This window comes from Acomys russatus, chromosome 29 (assembly GCF_903995435.1).
Source record: "Acomys russatus chromosome 29, mAcoRus1.1, whole genome shotgun sequence".
NCBI classification, from domain to species: Eukaryota; Metazoa; Chordata; class Mammalia; order Rodentia; family Muridae; genus Acomys; species Acomys russatus.
In genome coordinates, this window is record NC_067165.1 from 11,055,809 (window position 1) to 11,073,065 (window position 17,257).

At 48.0% G+C, this 17,257-nt stretch overlaps 1 pseudogene; it reads right to left on the reverse strand.

Moving 5' to 3' along the window:
• Window positions 1-13,355: 13,355 nt before the first annotated feature.
• Window positions 13,356-17,257, reverse strand: part of LOC127211936 (60S ribosomal protein L12-like) — a 39,613-nt pseudogene continuing 35,711 nt past the window's right edge.

Below are 17,257 nucleotides of genomic sequence, written 5' to 3' on the forward strand. Positions count from 1 at the left end.
AGCAGCCACACACAGACAGCAGCAGCCCTGTGCCTAACAGCGAAGGGTCAAGTGGTCAGATGAAGGCAGGAGGCACAAGCCATGTCCCTGAAGATGAGTGAGACCTCTAAGGAGGTAGGAGTGCAGAGTTTTCAGTGCAAGTGAGGGATCCAGTTAAACTACAGGGTGAATCCCATCTCTGGAACTTTGTGTGTGACTTCAAGCAGATAATTGTGCTTCTCAGGGCTTCTCATCTCTCAAAAGAGCCATTATTGGGTATTCTGTAAGGAAATGTGTGTAATTTGCCTGGAGAATCTGAACAAAAGATGCCAGTTAGTCTGAAGAAAGTGATATCAAAAGACGGAATATTCTTAAGCCTCAGAGAAGAGGGAAAGAGAACACCAGAGATTGGAGAGGGCTTCCTGGAGGAGGCAGCAGTAGATCTGAGCCTTGAGGGAGCAGGACTTCAGTAGAAGAAAAGGAATGGTTGGCACCATAGTACAGGATACCAACAAAGGCCCCCCTCTGAGTTTGATGAGAGATGCTGCCAGTGTAGCAGAAGTCCATGGGTACCAGAGATTTAACTGAGCTTTGTGCTAACTATATCATGGAGACAAATTTTTTCCCTCAGCGTCACCATCTGTAGAACGAGGCTGCCAGAGTCCAGGAACCTCTGTACTGCCAGCCCTCCAGGACATTTCTTTCTGCACTGCCTAAGCTCCCAGGCTCCTAAATGCTTCCACATGTCAACCCTGACCTGCAGGGCTCCTTATCTTCGCTTGCACAATGTGGCCAGCCAGCTCTGCTTCCGGGCTCTGGATGGCCTCCCTGTGGTCCTGGAGCAGACATCCATCTCAGGACCACCAGGTACTGTCCCAGGCTCCATCAGAAATACAACACCTGCCTGGGGTGGTGGTCTCACCACCTCTCTCTTCCTCCTCCGGCCTCAGCAGTGCTGAGGGCAACATAGGTTTATCTGGGGTCTTCAGGGTGTGGAGAATGTTATCATTCTCAAGGAACTCCATGTCCCCATCCCACTGCTTATTCTGGCCCTTACCCTAGGATGCTGCGGGAGGCCCACCATTGGTGAGATCTCCCTCCTGCTCTCAACCACCCAGGGCTCACAGTTCCAAAGAGGTGTCAGGTTTCAGAGCCCTGAACTGAGTTCCAGGAGGGGCAGGCACAGCAGCCTCTTTGACTTTTAGAGCAGAGAGACTGGCAAGGCTGAGGGGTCACCCCCTCTCTAGTCCCCTGACCCTCACCCCTGCAGATGCCAGACATTTATTTGCCTTTCAAGGTGGAATATGAGAATTCTAGGATTTTAGCACCTGAGGATTCAAGACTCTTCAAACAGATGGAATCTGAGGCTATCAAACCCTAGGGGGGGGTTGTTGGATCTTACATTTCTAGAACCCCGAAATTCTAGACTCTCTTAAGTGACCGTGCATACAGGAAAGAGATAGGATTCACCACTCCCCTGCTATGTGACACTGAGCAAGAGATCTAACATCTTTGTCTTCTGCTATGTGACGCTGAACAAGAGACCTAACAACTCCGTGTTCTATCTCATCACCTGTGACATGGTGCTGTGCTACTTCCCACTTCTTAGGGCCCTGTGTCAACTGAATAAGCTGACATGCACTTAGAGCCGTGCCTGGCATATGGTCTTTGTGGCCACAAAGTACTGGCTCCTGCCAGTAACTGGCATGCACTTAAACAATGCTTCCTAGGACTCAGCCCCATGAGATCCTGGGCAGAGAGCCCACCTACACTTGGACTCAACTCACACAAATAAATAGGCACCATTTTAAGCTTCTAGGTATGCCATGATTTTTTTTATACATCAATAGAATACCTTCCAGCCAGAACACCAGTCCCCTTGCTACGTATTGTTGAAAGAGTCACGGCGTGAGCCCAGGTTCAGTATGAGTGGGAACCCCACAGGGTCCTGTACACAAGAGGTATGGTCCATAGTGGACCATCTTTGGATACCAGCAATCAAAAGTACCATCAGCCCCTCAAGGTTAAATCCTGCCTGGACCCTGTGTCGGGCTGTCAGTTTTCTAGAAGATAAAATGTTCTACTATGTTAAGACAATTGTTTCATGGGGCAGCTGGGTATGATATCAGAACTAAGAGGCCATGCTGAACCCAAGTCAAACCGAGTGTGTCCTCCCTAGAAAGATCCACCAGGGCTGCCTAGCTTAGCCCTCTGCCGTGAGGGAAGCCAAGCTCTACGGAAGGAAAGAGATTCCCCAGTGTCCCATAGCAAGCCAGAGCCAGGGTGAGAGATCAGGTGTCTGGAGGCATAGCTTCCAGACTAGCTGAGCTAACCAACACTCTATGCTCTGTCCCCAAAGGGAGAAGCCCCACAATGCCTTCACTTCAGAAGAGGACAGATAGGATGGAAGTCTACACACACACACACACACACACACACACACACACACACACAACCTCCAGAGACCTGGGACTCCGGAGAACAGGTGAGTGCCAGGAGCAGCCACATTGCACCCTGGACAGGTTATGTCCTGATCCCCTGGCCCACTCTGTGATCCAGGCAAGTCATTTGGTGTCCCCATTCTTCACCAGGAATGAGGCTGGTGTCCAGACAAGTGAGGTAAACCTGGAAATGCCCTGTGAAGAGAGTCAAGAGTTGATTTTTCTGGGCAGCTCTTCCAAGGGCACTCTTAGTTTACTCTTCATCTTTCCACACCTAAGGGCCCAAGCCTCCCATCACCTCTGACCCTAGTCCATCTCCTTCATCTCCAGTGCAAACTGCCAGAGATTCCTGGTTGTCCTGTCTAAAATGGTGTCTTCCTCTTTGCTCTGTGGATGCCTGCTCTTTTGTGTAATAACCCTTCATAATCCAGAACAATCCTAACCGCCCAACTTGTTTGCTTGCATTTGTTTCCCACACTAGACAATCAGCTCTCCAAGGGGAAGCAGTGGGTATTGTCACCACCATATTTGAGGATTCTGACACAGGTAATGCTTGTGTTGAGCAAAGGAATGGGTGAATGGAATTGAGATTAAGTCTGGGACAGAACTTCAGTATTGGTCCAAGCAAAGACCGTATCTGAGTCCCCAGTCTGTAAAGCAGTGGTTCTCAACTTGTGCCTTGTGACGCCTTCAGGGCTGAATGACCCTTTCACCTAAGACCATTGGGAAACACAGATGTTTACATTATAATTCATGGCGGTATCAAAATTACAGTTATGAAGTAGCAATGAAAACAATTTTACAGTTGGGGGTCACCACAACATAAGGAACTGTATTAAAGGGCTGCAGCATTAGGAAGGTTCGAGAACCATTCCTGTGAAGTGAAGAACACAAGAAGCTGCCCTGAGCCCACCCACCCTTATAACTCTCCTCTTCAATCTGATCACATGCAGAAATGGGACTCCTCGTTGGGCAAAAATGTCCCTACATGATAGACATTTTCTGCTTATTGATCTCCCCAAGTTTACTAAAATCATATTCTCATGTCCCACCTCAGAGTTTCTCATCAATATGACTTTTGAGTTGTCACCCAATGAATTAATAAATATCCAAATGTATGAGTGAGTGCTTGGTGGAAAGCTGAACTACTTAATGAATTGAGGATGGATAGTGGGGGGGGGGGTGGATGGGTGGATGGATGCATGGATGGATGGATGGATGGGTAGATGGATGGATGGATGGATGGGTGGGTGGGTGGATGGATGGATGAATGGGTGGATGGATGGGTGGGTGGATGGATAGATGGATGGGTGGTTGGATGGATTGGTGGATGGATGGGTGGATGGATTGGTGGATGGGTGGGTGGGTGGATGGATGGATGGGTGGGTGGGTGGATGGATGGGTGGATGGATGGGTGAATGGATGGGTGGATGGATGGGTAGATGGATGGGTGGATGGATGGATGGATGAATGGGTGGGTGGGTGGGTGGATGGATGGATGGATGGATGGATGGATGGATGGATGGATAAGGAAGTATATGAAAGGGAGGGTGGGAAGGGTGTTGATGGATGAGTGGTAAGTGAGTAAACATTCAATTTACTGTATCTTGAACTCTGCAGAGTCGTTGGGCAGAGGAAGCAGATGTGTTCTGTGGCCCAACAGGACAGACAGAGCTGAGAGCCCTAAATCAAAGCACAACAAAGTAAACCTTAGCTCGTTATAATCAGAAGATTGCTGTCACTGGATATGCCCCACCCATCATGGAAGCCAGAGAGCTGATTGAAAGCCTGAGCTACAGCAATTTGACCCTTCAGACTAAAAAACAGCGGGGTTCTACAGGACTCAGAGGGAACTTTCTGCCATCAAAGTTTGCAACGTCTGGGCCCCTCATTCTCTACCCTAGGACTTGGATGCTCTTTACCTTGGTACCTCTTCTGGGGCTGAGGACAGGGTCAGTGACATGGGCTACACTGTGTGTTGCTGACAACTCACAGGGTTGAGACTGCTTCTCACCCCACATCTATCTGCTTTCCCCACTTTGGCTTGCTGCATATAGGGTAGCAATGCTAAGACTTCAGAATCTTAAACAGTCCAACTTGAATGGTACTAACCTCTTGGTCTTTGTTGGTACCATGTACAAAAAAGGACATAGTAATATCTTTCTAATGTTGTTGGGAGAATTAAATAAAAGAACTGTACGGCCCGTCTAGTACCATGCTGAGCGTGTTGAAACCCTCATTAAGTGATAATAGCAATGTTGGTATTGGCTTTAACATTCTGTTACTATGAAGATTGCACTCATATTTTACTGGCACTATTGTAGCATTACTTTGTATGGCATAATGTTATTGTAGGTGGTCTACAATGTCACCATGGAATCATAGACACTTGAAATGAATTTTACTCAAAACTGACCTTTTTAGAAGCTTGGAAGACATTGGAATTACCATATATTGGAGCCATGGAAAATTCAATCCGGCTACTCTCACATCAGGCAGAATAGCTGAAGTCCTAAAATCCACTCAGCCCCGTAGCTCAGGACAGATGCCTCTCTCTGGTGTTCTCCATCCCACAGCTCCAGGCCCTCTGGGACCACCTGGGGGGTCCCAGCTGAACCCCTTGGCCCCACACTCCTATTCACAGACAACCCAGAATCCCAGGAATTTGTGACCACAGTGAGTGGGGGGGGTGCTGATTGGGCCTGGAGGATGATGAAATATGGAAGCTTCCAGAGTTAGCCTGGTGGGGAAGGCCACATTTTCTGTGTCATGTTCTATTGCACGCCAATCAATTACAGTGCGTCCTATATAAACACATCATGAGGGCTTTGACAGGGGGCCGGGGTGAAGTTGGGTGTCAGGGTAAAACAGGGGATAATAAAATCACTGGAGATTTATTCCTCTAAATTGGAAACTTCATGCTTACACCTGACTAAATCATCAGGCTGAAATTGGAGCCGACTCCCACGGAAAACACGTGTAACCTTATCCCATCTTTGTTTAACAGCAACCCATCAAGCCGCTGATGGCTTCTACAGATGCCCGAGCATCCTCCTTCAGCTCCCTGGGTTGTGGGGGTCTCTCTCGATCAGACCTGTCTTCACTGCACCCACCCTATTCTCTGGTGTCTTTTTCAGGGCTGGCCAAAGGGGCCTTTCTTAAAGGTGGGTGTCTACGTAGGTCTGCATCCCCCTAAAAAAGCACCCTCTGGCTCCCATCATGAATTACACCATGTGAGCACCCACAGTCTGCTCACGTAGCTGGTCTGGGAAAGGGGAGCACCGCTAAATAATAGGAGAGGCAACCAGGACATCAAGAAAAAAACTCCAAGCTAGAAGCTGTCCATCCTAGCTTCAAGTCACAGGCAGGTCTGAGAAAGTTCCACCGGTTAATGCCTTAGCCTCTCTCTTCCCTCACAGAACTTAACCTGAGGATTTGGTAAACTGATGACTGAAGGTGCCTTATCATTTATAAATGTGCGGTTTATATTGTTTGGTCCTCCCTTTGAATTATGGAGCACTGTATGTAGGTGATGTGAAGTTAGCTACCCTCGGTGTTAAGAAATTCCCCTGTGTCAGGAGTTACCAGCAGAATGGGGAGAAAGACTCCAAGGGGACTCCCACCATTAACTCCTCACCCGACCTGTGTGCTGGACCGCCAGGGCTAGAAGGGCTTAGAACCAGATCCCAGATTTCATTTGATCCCCACATCACAGGTAAGAACTACTCTCCTGGCAGAGCTGACAAATCAGAGAGAGAAAAAGAGATCAGAGAGTTTATGTAGCCTTCCCAGAGCTCCCGCCAAGTTCACTAAAATACACAGCAAGAGCTCTATGGTGTCTGATAGAGAAAAGGTGAGCGAGCGCTACCTCCCTGCCTCTCTCAGACCCTCCGTTCAGACCCATTAAAGTCTTCCACACACCAACACACTCACCCCAGTGCACACCACAGGTAGTCGGTGGTTGGGACGCTTGCAGCGGGAGGCTCCTTGTTCAGAAGAGGGGACCCTAGGCTCACATCCTAGGCTTACACCTCCACCGTGGCCCCTTTCGGTGAGGTGGGAGGGGGAGGGGAGGAGAAGCCCCTGTGTCATTTTCAGCAGCAGTCAGCAGAGCCTTACAAAGTGCAAGATGGCTTTTTTAGCCCAGCATAAGGATCTAGTTAAAAACCAATAAATCAGCAGTGAAATGTGCATAGCAGCCTTCTCCGTAAAATCAACATGGCTTGTGCCTCTGCGGGGAGCCTTCTGACTGTCGGCTGAAGCCCGGGGCGCAGGCAGAACCCTCCTCCTTCCCGCAAGAGTCTTGGGGGAGAGGGAGAGAGAGAAAGAGATCTCCTCTGCCCCTTGACAAGGAGAGTCGGGCAACCCGGAGCGCCGTCGAGGAGGTGCCTGGATTGGAGATCTACAATTCCCAGACACAGACATGCCAAGGAGGCGTGTGAGCATGCCCTAGACCGCCCTCGGCCTCCTCCTCTCGACACGGAAAATCGAATTAGGAGACAGCCGGGCTGGGACTGGATGAGACCAGAGCGCCAGGAGTCTCCCCAGTACTGAATCCGGCCGCCAGCTGCAGGGAGGGCACAGGATCCTTGGTGCAGACGGCCCCCCAAGCCCTGCTTCCCCTCGGGTCGGTATTTAATATCTGTAAAACTGCCACTCGGACAGCCAAGGTAAACAGCGTCCCCGGCAGTTCAAAGGTGAACGCGCCCCAGCGCTCTCCTTCGGTCCGCGCCGCCAGTGCCGCATCTGTGGGCCCCGCGCCGCGTCTCCCACGCACGCTCCAGATTTCTCATTAAAATCGGCGACTGTGTCAACAGTGCAGCCGGGGCTCCGGAGCTGGAAAAGCCATTTCGCCGTCCCACCCGGCCTCGCCAGGCAGCCGTCTCCGCGCCACTCCCCAGCGGGTCCCGGGGAGGGTCCCCAGAGCGCGCGTGCTGTCGGGCCCAAGCCCGGCCACCCAGCGGCGGTGCGAGCCCACCCGGCACTGGCCCAGGAGGCGGCTGCCCCAGGTGAGAGCTCTGGCGACCCTTTGACCTCCAGTGATGACTTGCACCCAGTGCCAAGAGGCCACTCTCGATCCTGCGTCAGGGTTCCGAGTAGAATTTGTAAGACAGTTGCAGCCCCAGATACAACAGGCCAGCTTGTTTGTTCCCCGGAACTTCTTTTTGTCATGCTAATACACAGCAGAGTATTAGGCCCTTGGCCAGCAATTGGATTGCTTGGGAACAGAGCAAATAGTATAAAGAGGGGCTGTACTGCTTTGCACTACAGGACCGGAGGGAAAGCCAGCAGAGTTCAGACCCACCTCCAACACACGGATGCCTGCATTGCACTTTTGAAAAATGTGGAGACCCTGTCTCGAAAAACCAAAAGAAAGAGAAAAAAAGTAGAGGCACTGAAGGCTGGAGAGAGGGCTTAGCACTTTCGGCCCCTTCCAGAGAACTCTAGTTGGGTTCCCGTATTTCACTTACTAAGAATGCGCACACACTACTTTAAGTACAGCTTCAGAGGGTCTGACACCCTCCTCTGGCTTCTGTAAGCATCAATAAACAGAGATTCACACACACAGAGAGAGAGAGAGACAGAGAGACAGAGAGAGACAGAGACAGAGAGAGACAGAGACAGAGAGAGACAGAGAGACAGAGAGAGACAGAGACAGAGACAGAGAGAGACAGAGAGAGAGAATAGAGACGGTGGAAGGATTGCTCAGTGGTGCTGAGCATAGGATCCTCTTCCAAGGGACTCAGGCTCAATTTCCAGCACCCGCGTGACAGCTCACAACCATCTGTAACTCTATTACCAGGGGACCTCATGCCCTCTTCTGGTCTCCCCAGGCACCAGGCACGCATATGGTACACAGACATACAAGCAGGCACACCCGGTCCACAGACATGAAGGTGAAACAACCATACATAAAATAAAATAGATTTTAAAATAAATAAATCTAAAGAAAATAGAGACAGCGATGGAAAGATACTGGCACCACCCACACCCTCCAGCCCCTGGGTCTCAGAGCTACTCCGCACAGTAGTTATTCTTTCATTAGCCCGTGTGTATTTACGAAGGCCCTTGTGCGCAGAGCCGTGAAAGAAACAGCTGGTAGTCCAGAGGGAGGAGGCTAACGGGAGGCTGACTGTCTCAGAATGCAGGTGAAGGTGGTGGTGGGTGCTCTAGACTAGGCCCTAGGGAAGGGAGGCAGAGCAGTGGCTGAAAGATGAGAGGGCAAGAAAGTGTTCAGAGACTTGCGGAGCCTGAGAAGGAGGGAGCAGTGAAGGGTGACAAAGGCACAGAGACAAAAGTGGGGCCGGTGCAGGGAGGGAGCAAGCAGTCTCGAGCTGTGTCACTCTCATGATGACCACTTTTAAGTTGTGGGGTTTGGTGTTTATGTGTGCTTGCTTGCATATGTGTGATGACTTATTTTTGTTTGTTTGTTTGTTTTACGGGGGAAATGGGAACAAAGCCTCCGACAAGTTATGCAGTCGAGTTTCTGGCATTTGGGGAAATCACATAGGTCGGCACACCTGGAGTGCAATGGATAAACCTCACCCTGGATCTCCCTGCCTGGTAAGTGAGTCCCCGTAATGTATGGAAGTATGCGTGTTGAATGTGCCCTCGGATGTATACCCACACACATGCATGTTTAAGATGTGTTTGTCTATGTAGAGGTATGTATGTTGTCTAGGTCAACATTCATGTGTGAGTATGAATGTGTATGTAAGTGCGCGTGCAGCTGCAATAGCAGAAGGAATAAAGATGTGTGCATTTGCCTTTGCACACGCGTCTGTCTTTATCATTTGTGTGGATCTGTGGATCTAAACTTGTGTTCCCACACATTTCAAATAGCGTGGCGTTTTCGTTCTCACGCTTCCGTGGCAAAGGTGTAGGGCTGGGGCAGCTGACTAGGTTCCAAGTTTAGCTTTCATGGGGACCAGATAAATACCACCAGCACGCTGTGCCCAGAACCCTAACCGCCCCCCTCTGTTCCTCCCGGTCAGATGGTTAATGTGATTCCCCTCCAGAAGCCAGTCCTCCCCTAACTGTCCTCTGAAGAGTCCACCTCCTCCTCCTGTCCAGCTTCTCCGGGTCTCTCAAACTGATCATTGTGAACCAACGGTTTTAAAACTTAAAAAAGCAAGATCAAGTTGTCACACACAGTAAACATGAGTGTGCTTGGTGACATTTGTTTTGGGTGTGTGTCCGGGAGTGCTGGTGACCTGAGGCTGAAAGGAAATCTTACTGGATTGGGGTCAAGAGTACAGAAGCTGTGTTCTCTCCCCTTTTACCACCTCCTGGCCTTCAACTTAGACTAGGGACTCTCACAAGCCACTACTTGGGATGCTTAGCGTTTTCTCAAGCTGCTGTCCCCTGCAGTGTTTTCATCAGCACCCATGCTTTCTTTCCTCTTATCCACTGAGTCAGGCCAGCTACAAACCCAAACAGCCTTTCCACTGGGCTTGGAGACTCAGCACCTGAGTGCTTCCCTGGTTCCCACCGTGCCCTGCTTTTCTGCCTCTGTGAACACCCTCTCTTGTCTCTTCTGGAGGCTCTTCTGTTCCTGCCCTGCTCTCAGTGTGGGTGCTCCTCAGTTCTGGCTTACAGACCCTCTTTCCTAGTCTTGGTAATAGAGGAGTTGGGCCCAGAGGAAGACTCTACCTCAGAATCTCCACCCTAACCAGTCTGATCTCTGCAAGCCTTCCAAAAGTCCTCCAAGTTGGCATGGCCCAAAGGCACCTAGCTTCTTCCTGCTCCTTTCCTGGTGTCCCCTGTCTCTGTGTGGGCACCTCCGCCCTGAACATCACCTAAACCAAAACAGTGGCTTATTCCTGACCCCACCAGCCCCAGCCTCCAAACACCTTCTCTTGACGTCCTCACTGGGCCTTCACTTCTGCCCTGAGGCAGAACTAGAATCACACTGCCTGAACCGGTTCCAGAGGCTTCTAATGGCTCTGATGTCATCTCCCTGAAGTCATCTCTCCTTGCTCTCTCCAGCAAGCTCTGCAGTCTCTGTCCTCCACGGCTGGAAGAGGAGGATCCAGCTGCCACATTATCCACGAGCTTTATCCATGGCGTTGTCCATCTCCACCACCTCTGGCTGCCCTTGTTCTGCCTAGAGCTCCTTGGGCTGGTGACCCATGACCAGCTGGCCCCTCAGCTTGCTCAGCTAAGTGCCCTCACTCTCAGGTTCCTTTGGCCAGGACTGACTGATCCAGGGCACCCCAAGCTCACCTTCAAAGCCTCAGACCCGCCCCAGCTGCCAGTCCCCATAAATGGGGATTAGGTGGCCCCCTTTGAGGCAGACGGGTGGGCTGTGAGAAGAGTTGGTTTGGTTGCTTTTTATGAGAGGATCACATTTCGTCATCAGGCCCCCCTCTAAAGCCAGCCAAGGGCAGGTCAGGGCCAGGGGAATGGGAACCTGAGCTCTCAGTCATCCCAGAAGAGGGTTGCTGGCACAGGAGAGAGCGGTGTTGGAAGTGGCACAGGCCTTCAGTAACAGACCGTCCTCTGCTACCCACCCACAGTGTGACCTGGGGTGAGGCCTCTGAATCTCCGATCTGTGAAATGAGGGCTCTCAAGCCAGTGGGCCCCCAGGCCATCTTCACTCTCAAGCTCCTAGACCCCTTTTCAGTCTAAGCCACAGAAGTCTATCACTCTTCCTAAAAGGATGCTAAGCTACTATAGACTTACAAACCCATGAACCAAGGTAGCCACATAGAATACAGGCTTCCAATTATAAATTCCAGATAAATAAATAGCTTTGAGTACATCTCAGACATTATACAAATGTTTTTTTAACTGTACATTATCTGTCTGAAACTCACATCTACTTGGATGTCTTGTGTTTTCATCTTTGTAAACTCGGCATTCCTACCTTGTATGCAAAGTAGTTTACAAAACCATAGCCCCATGGTCCTTCTAAGCAAAACAGGTCAGGGTTGGTGGGGAGGGTGGGGGAGCAGTCTTGGACAAGCCATCCAGCTGTGTGGAAGGGTGTTCCAAAAGAAGGGAAGAGTACAGTCTTAGGGGCAGAGGCAGGTTGGTGCTAAGGATGATTAAGGGAAGACAGCAAAGGACAGATATGTGGGAAGTCAGATGCTGCTATGCCTAATCTCTGCTGCTGCTGCTGCTGCTGCTGCTGCTGCTGCTGCTGCTGCTGCTGCTATGTTAGTAGAGGGAGCCCGGGGGCTCTTAGTTCAAGCAAAATTAGAGCCAGAGACTGGGTACAGGGAGCAGACTTTAGCTGCACAAAGATTAGGGGAAAGAAAACTCACATGGTCTAGGAGGAGCTTAAAAGGTCTACCTACTCAAGGACTTTGGGCTCAGATCTGTCATAGTCATGTCTTGTTATTAAAATAAAAATGTTGGGGGCTGGAGAGATGGCTCAGAGGTTAAGAGCACTGTCTGTTCTTCCAAAGGCCCTGAGTTCAATTCCCAGCAACCACATGGTGCCTCACAACCATCTACAATGAGATCTGGTTCCTTTTTCTGCAAGCAGAATATGTATAAATAATAAATAAATAAATACTAAAAACATTAAAATAAGTAAAATAAAATAAAAATGTCCCCCAACAGGCTCATGTGTTGAATGGCTGGTTCCCAGATCATGGCACTATTGGGACTTTAGGAGATGAGACATGTTGAGGAAGTAGGTTCCTGGAGTCTCTAGTCCTTTCCTCACTCTCTGCTTCCTGACCAGCATGAAGTGATCAACCTCCTCCTCCTCCACACACTCCCACAGCCAAGAACTATGGACTGAACTCTTTGCAACTATGAGCAAAATAAACACTTCCTCCCTTGTCTGTGTTGGGTGTTGCCTCATGTTATTTAAATTAATACCTTCAGAGTAAACAATAAGTGATAGTCAATAAATGAGTTGGGTTGTCTTTCCTATCACGTGCTCAGTCCATGCTGTGGCTTTGCACCAGCTGACCTCCCCCACCCCCACTCCCAGGGGCATTTCTTTACTTTTTTTTTTTTTGTGTGTGTGTGTGTGTGTGTGTGTGTGTGTGTGTGTGTGTGTGTGTGTGCTTTGCCTAGATATATGTCTGTGTACCATATGCATGCCTGGTGCCTGTGGAGGTCAGACGAGGGCATCAGAGGTCTGGAGCTGGAGCTATGGACAGTTAGGAACCACCTCATGGGTGCAGAAAGTCAAACCCAGGCCCTCGGCAAGAGAAAGAAGTATGCTTAGCTGTTGATGGTCTCTCCCGCCCCCAGGATCATTTCTTAGAACAGAACTGGCAGCTGGCAGATCCCCACACTCTGCCTTGCTTCACTGTCCTCTTGCCCAGTGTCAGATGGCAGTGAAGCACCGGGAAAACAGTCTTGACAGAGTGCATTTCAGGAAGGAAATGGTGAAAACTGTCCAAAGCAGAGGGGATGCTATGCAGGAGGCCCTGCAAGGTGCCCTTCCCCGAGTCTCATGTCGCTCTCTCAACAGCTCTAGGAGTAAGGATTAAAGCACCTCTGTAGAGATGTGAATAACAGGGCCCAGACTGATGCTTTGTCCAAAGGTCCTAACAATAACAGTAGGAAGCAGGCTTTAAAATTCAAAAGCGCCTTCTCTTGTACAAGACTGTATATATATATATATATATATATATATATATATATATATATGGATGAGAGAGCAATGAATCCCAAAACCCAGCATTTGCTTGAGCCTGCTGCACTCTTGCACCTGTTGACCCCCTCCAAGTGCAAACCTACCACTGCGTCCATCCATGAGGACTTGGAACCCATCCTGCTCAGGAGGCACACACAATGTTCTTCTCTTTATGTTATAAAGTGATCCAGTCTCAAGTTGACCAATTCACAGCTGCATAGTTTTTGTTGTTTTGGTTGGTTGGTTGGTTGATTGATTGATTGATTTTGTTTTTGTTTTTGTTTTTGCTTTTTGTCAGATGATCTTTTATTGAAATGTTTTCTCATTGCATCCTAACTAGCTGGGCATTCCACTGGACTACTGTTGACATCATCTATGATGTCATAAGGGTGGGGCCATCCACATTGCAGCCCACAGACTGTGCAGTACCCAAGATCTCCTTAATAGTTCCAGAAAACTCTCTGGCTAAGGACCAGTGCCGCATCTGCCTGGCAGTGTTAACAATCTCATCAAAAGGGGTGTTTCCGCTGTATTTAATGTCCTTCCCCTTCTTTCTGTCTCTCGGTGGCTCCCTGAGGGCTCTGATGGCCAGGGCAAAGGCAGAGGGCACCACCTTAATTTGGGCCTGTCTGTTCTGGATGCTCAGTTTCACTGTAATCCTCAGACCTTTCCAGTCCCCAGTAGCCTTGGCAACATCATCACTAACATTTTTTGGAGACACCCAGAGGACCCATCTTGGGGCCAAGGCAGATGTGGTGCTGACCTCGCCTCCGGTGCACCTCAGGTACACGACTTTGATATCACTGGGATCAAACTTGGGCAGCACAGTGGAAGTGGCTGGTGTTGGATGAATCCGGATTTGGGATGACCAAAGAAAGTTGGCACCATAGCCTCCTCTGAGCTGAAAGCCGGAAAAAAAGGCTGCATAGTTTTTAACATTGTACATTTGTACTTTTTTGTCTGTAAAATTAGGGTTAAAATGCCTGCCCCTTAGCGATGTGGCAGATCACTGTGATAATAAACAGGAAAGAGCTCTCTAAACCAGAAAGCATGGTACTGATGTGTTCCAAGCCCAGATCACAGACAAACGACACCATCCAAACTTAAAGCTTTCAGCAGGTCAAATCTCCCAGAGTCCTGGGAGGTCTCTGGGCTGGGTCCTGCTCATTGCTGATTTGACATCAGATTTGGCATTTGTCAATGTTTCATATGCCCTTCTGTGTGTGGGGTTAAAATCCTGCATCGGGCACCTCTAGCCCCCAGATTTAAAAAGTATGGTGGTGCCTGCCAATAATCCCAGCACTCAGGAAGTAGAAGCAGGAGAATCCCAAGTTCAAGGTCATCCTCAGCTATAGCGCAAATGGAAGTGGTTATAAAGGAAAAAGAAAAAAGAAAAAAGGAAAAGGTGAAAGGGCTGTGTTATATAGATCAATCAAAGGGGCAGTGAAGCTGACTACTGAGCACAGACATGACAGAGTAAGCATATGATCATTGGATGATCATGAAATACACATACTAGTGACAAAGAATAAGGCAATAAGGCAGGGATGGTGGTGGCGCACGCCTTTAACCCCAGAACTCGGGAGGCAGAGGCAGGCGGATCTCTGTGAGTTCAAGGCCAACCTGGTCTACAAAGTGAGTCCAGAACAGCCAGAACTCTTGTTACACAGAGAACCCCTGTCTGAAAAAAACAAAAAAGAAAAGTAAAAGGAAGGGAGGAAGGGAGGAATAAAATTAGCAGGATGTAACTAAAGCACGGCTTAGCATAAGTTTCATAACTTATATTTTATAGTTATATTTTAAAATAAGGGTAATATTAAATTAGTGGTCAAAGTTGTCATTTTGGGGATTTTTTTTAAAAAAAAGAAACAAAGAGAAAATAAGAGTTAACAAATGAGAGAGAGTAGAGGCTCTTATCTGTAGATAACAGATAAGATTACAGATGGGATTACAGTGGCTCACATCTGTAATCCCAGCACTCTGAAGACTGGGGCAAAAGAATCTCTGTGACACAATTCTGTGAGTTTCAAGAGCCAGAGCTCGGGTGAGAGACCATGTCAAAAATAAAATGTAAGCAATGAACCCTTCCCATGCCCTCCTTAAAGCATAGAATTAACTGAAAGAGAACATAAACAATAGGAGGCTGGAGAGATGGCTCCGCAGTTAACAGCACTGGCTGCTCTTCCAGAGGACCCAGATTCAAGTCCCAGAACACATAGGATGCCTAAAAATTATCTGTGACTCCAGTTCCAAGAGATGATGCGCTCTTCTGGACTTCTCGGGTACCAGGACTGTTTGTGGTGGTAACACATATACAAGCAGGCAAAACATTCACACACATGCAACAACATGAATACATTTCTTTTTAATTTAAAGGAAATGAACAATAAGGAGAAAATAATATAATCAAAAGCTGGTTCTTTAAGGAAAATTGATCGCAATCAATGAGCCTCCAGCTAGATTGCTTAATAATAAGAGAGAGTGTTGGGAGATGTCTCAGTGGGAAAATATGCTTTCTGTACAGGCCTGAGGACTTGACTTTGGCCCCCAGAATCCACGGCATTTTGTTTTGTTTAATCCACCTGAAGCCATAGGCAGTTGTGGTGGCACACACCTTTAATCCCAGGGCACAGGGAGGCAGAGGCAGACAGATCACTGTGAGTTCAAGTCCAGCCTGGATTACAAAACAAGTCCAGGACAGGCAATACACAGAGAAACCCTGTCTTGAACCCCTACCCCCAAATAAAGAAAATCCACTTAAAGTAACACACACACTGTGATCACAGCACTCATGGCTAGAGAGGTGACAGAGAAAAATGTGTGTCTGGAAGCTGATGTGGGAGCATAGTGTTAGAAACAAAACAGAACAGGAATAAAAAGGCCAGGCATGGTGTCACATGCCTTCGGCCCACCACCACCACCTGCACTCAGAGACAGGAAGATCCCTACACAGTGAGTTCCAGGTCAGCCTGGGCAGTAAGATCTTGTCTCTTTAAAAAAGTAAGAAGGAGAGAGCAAACTCCCAAAGAGTCATCTCAGGTCTCTGTGTGCATGCAGCAGCCCTCACCTCACACACCTTCAAGCCCCTCCCACACAGGATATAAATTTATTATTTTTTTTTAATTAGAAGATACCAATTGCCAAGAGCAGAAACAAAAAAGCCATAGAAGTAGTCCCTATGGCCACTGAAATAATATAATGATATGAACAACTTTATGTAAGTAACTGAAAAAACTTAGGTGAAATAAACAGTTTCCTTGAGTGATTCAAACTGACCAATACTTGTGCAAGATTTTGAATACGGAAAATCTCTAAGGTTTCTTAAAAACAGTAGAATAGATGAATGTAGGAAGAATATGATAAGATAGCAACTACATACGTATCTATATGTGTAATGAAGACTTAGGAAAAATGAAAACTTTTAATTATAATTTTAAATGGCATCAAAAAACTAAGGGTCCAGGAATAAACTTAGCAAACATAAAGACACTGCAGAAAGAAAAAAGAGAGATCCCAAAGAAAATTGAAATAGCTTGTATCTTCAAAGAAATCACATTCATATATTTTATAATGTCACAAATTAAAATATAAGATCATATGTGGTAACAATGTGTTAATAATACATGTTTTCAGGTAAAAAAAAAATGTAAAATATACATGTACTCTTTCAGAAGTTACAGGAGACAGAAATACTTCCCAGCTCATTAGTCTGGTCCCCAAACCAGATGGGGACAGTAAATGGAAAAAAAACTCATTCCTAAGTATCTTTTACATGCATAGACCTAGAAATTCCTAATAAATTATTGTCTAATCAAATCTAAATAAGCCACTACCATAGTTGTTCAAGTTGACTGCCAACTTTATGAGAATGAGCGTGTCTAGGACACTACTGAAGAACCCCTCTGACCACATCTGTGAGGAAAGATTAGCTCATCCAGATGTTGACTAATGAACAGTTTAATCCACTGATGAGTTCAAATTTGAGTGGACTGTTGGGAGGTGGTTGAACTGTAAATGGTGCCTTGGTTGTGCACGTAGGTCACTGGAGGCGGGTCCTCTGGAGCTGCACTGTGCCCTGACCCTTTCCTGCTGGTGCTTCACGCAGCTCGGCTCTACCACGCCCTCCCCACCACGATGGGCAAACAACTCCAAAACCAGGAACTAAATCCCCTGTGTTGATTATGACAGGCGTTCATGATGTCTGTCATAGCAAGACAGTTAACAGAATTACATA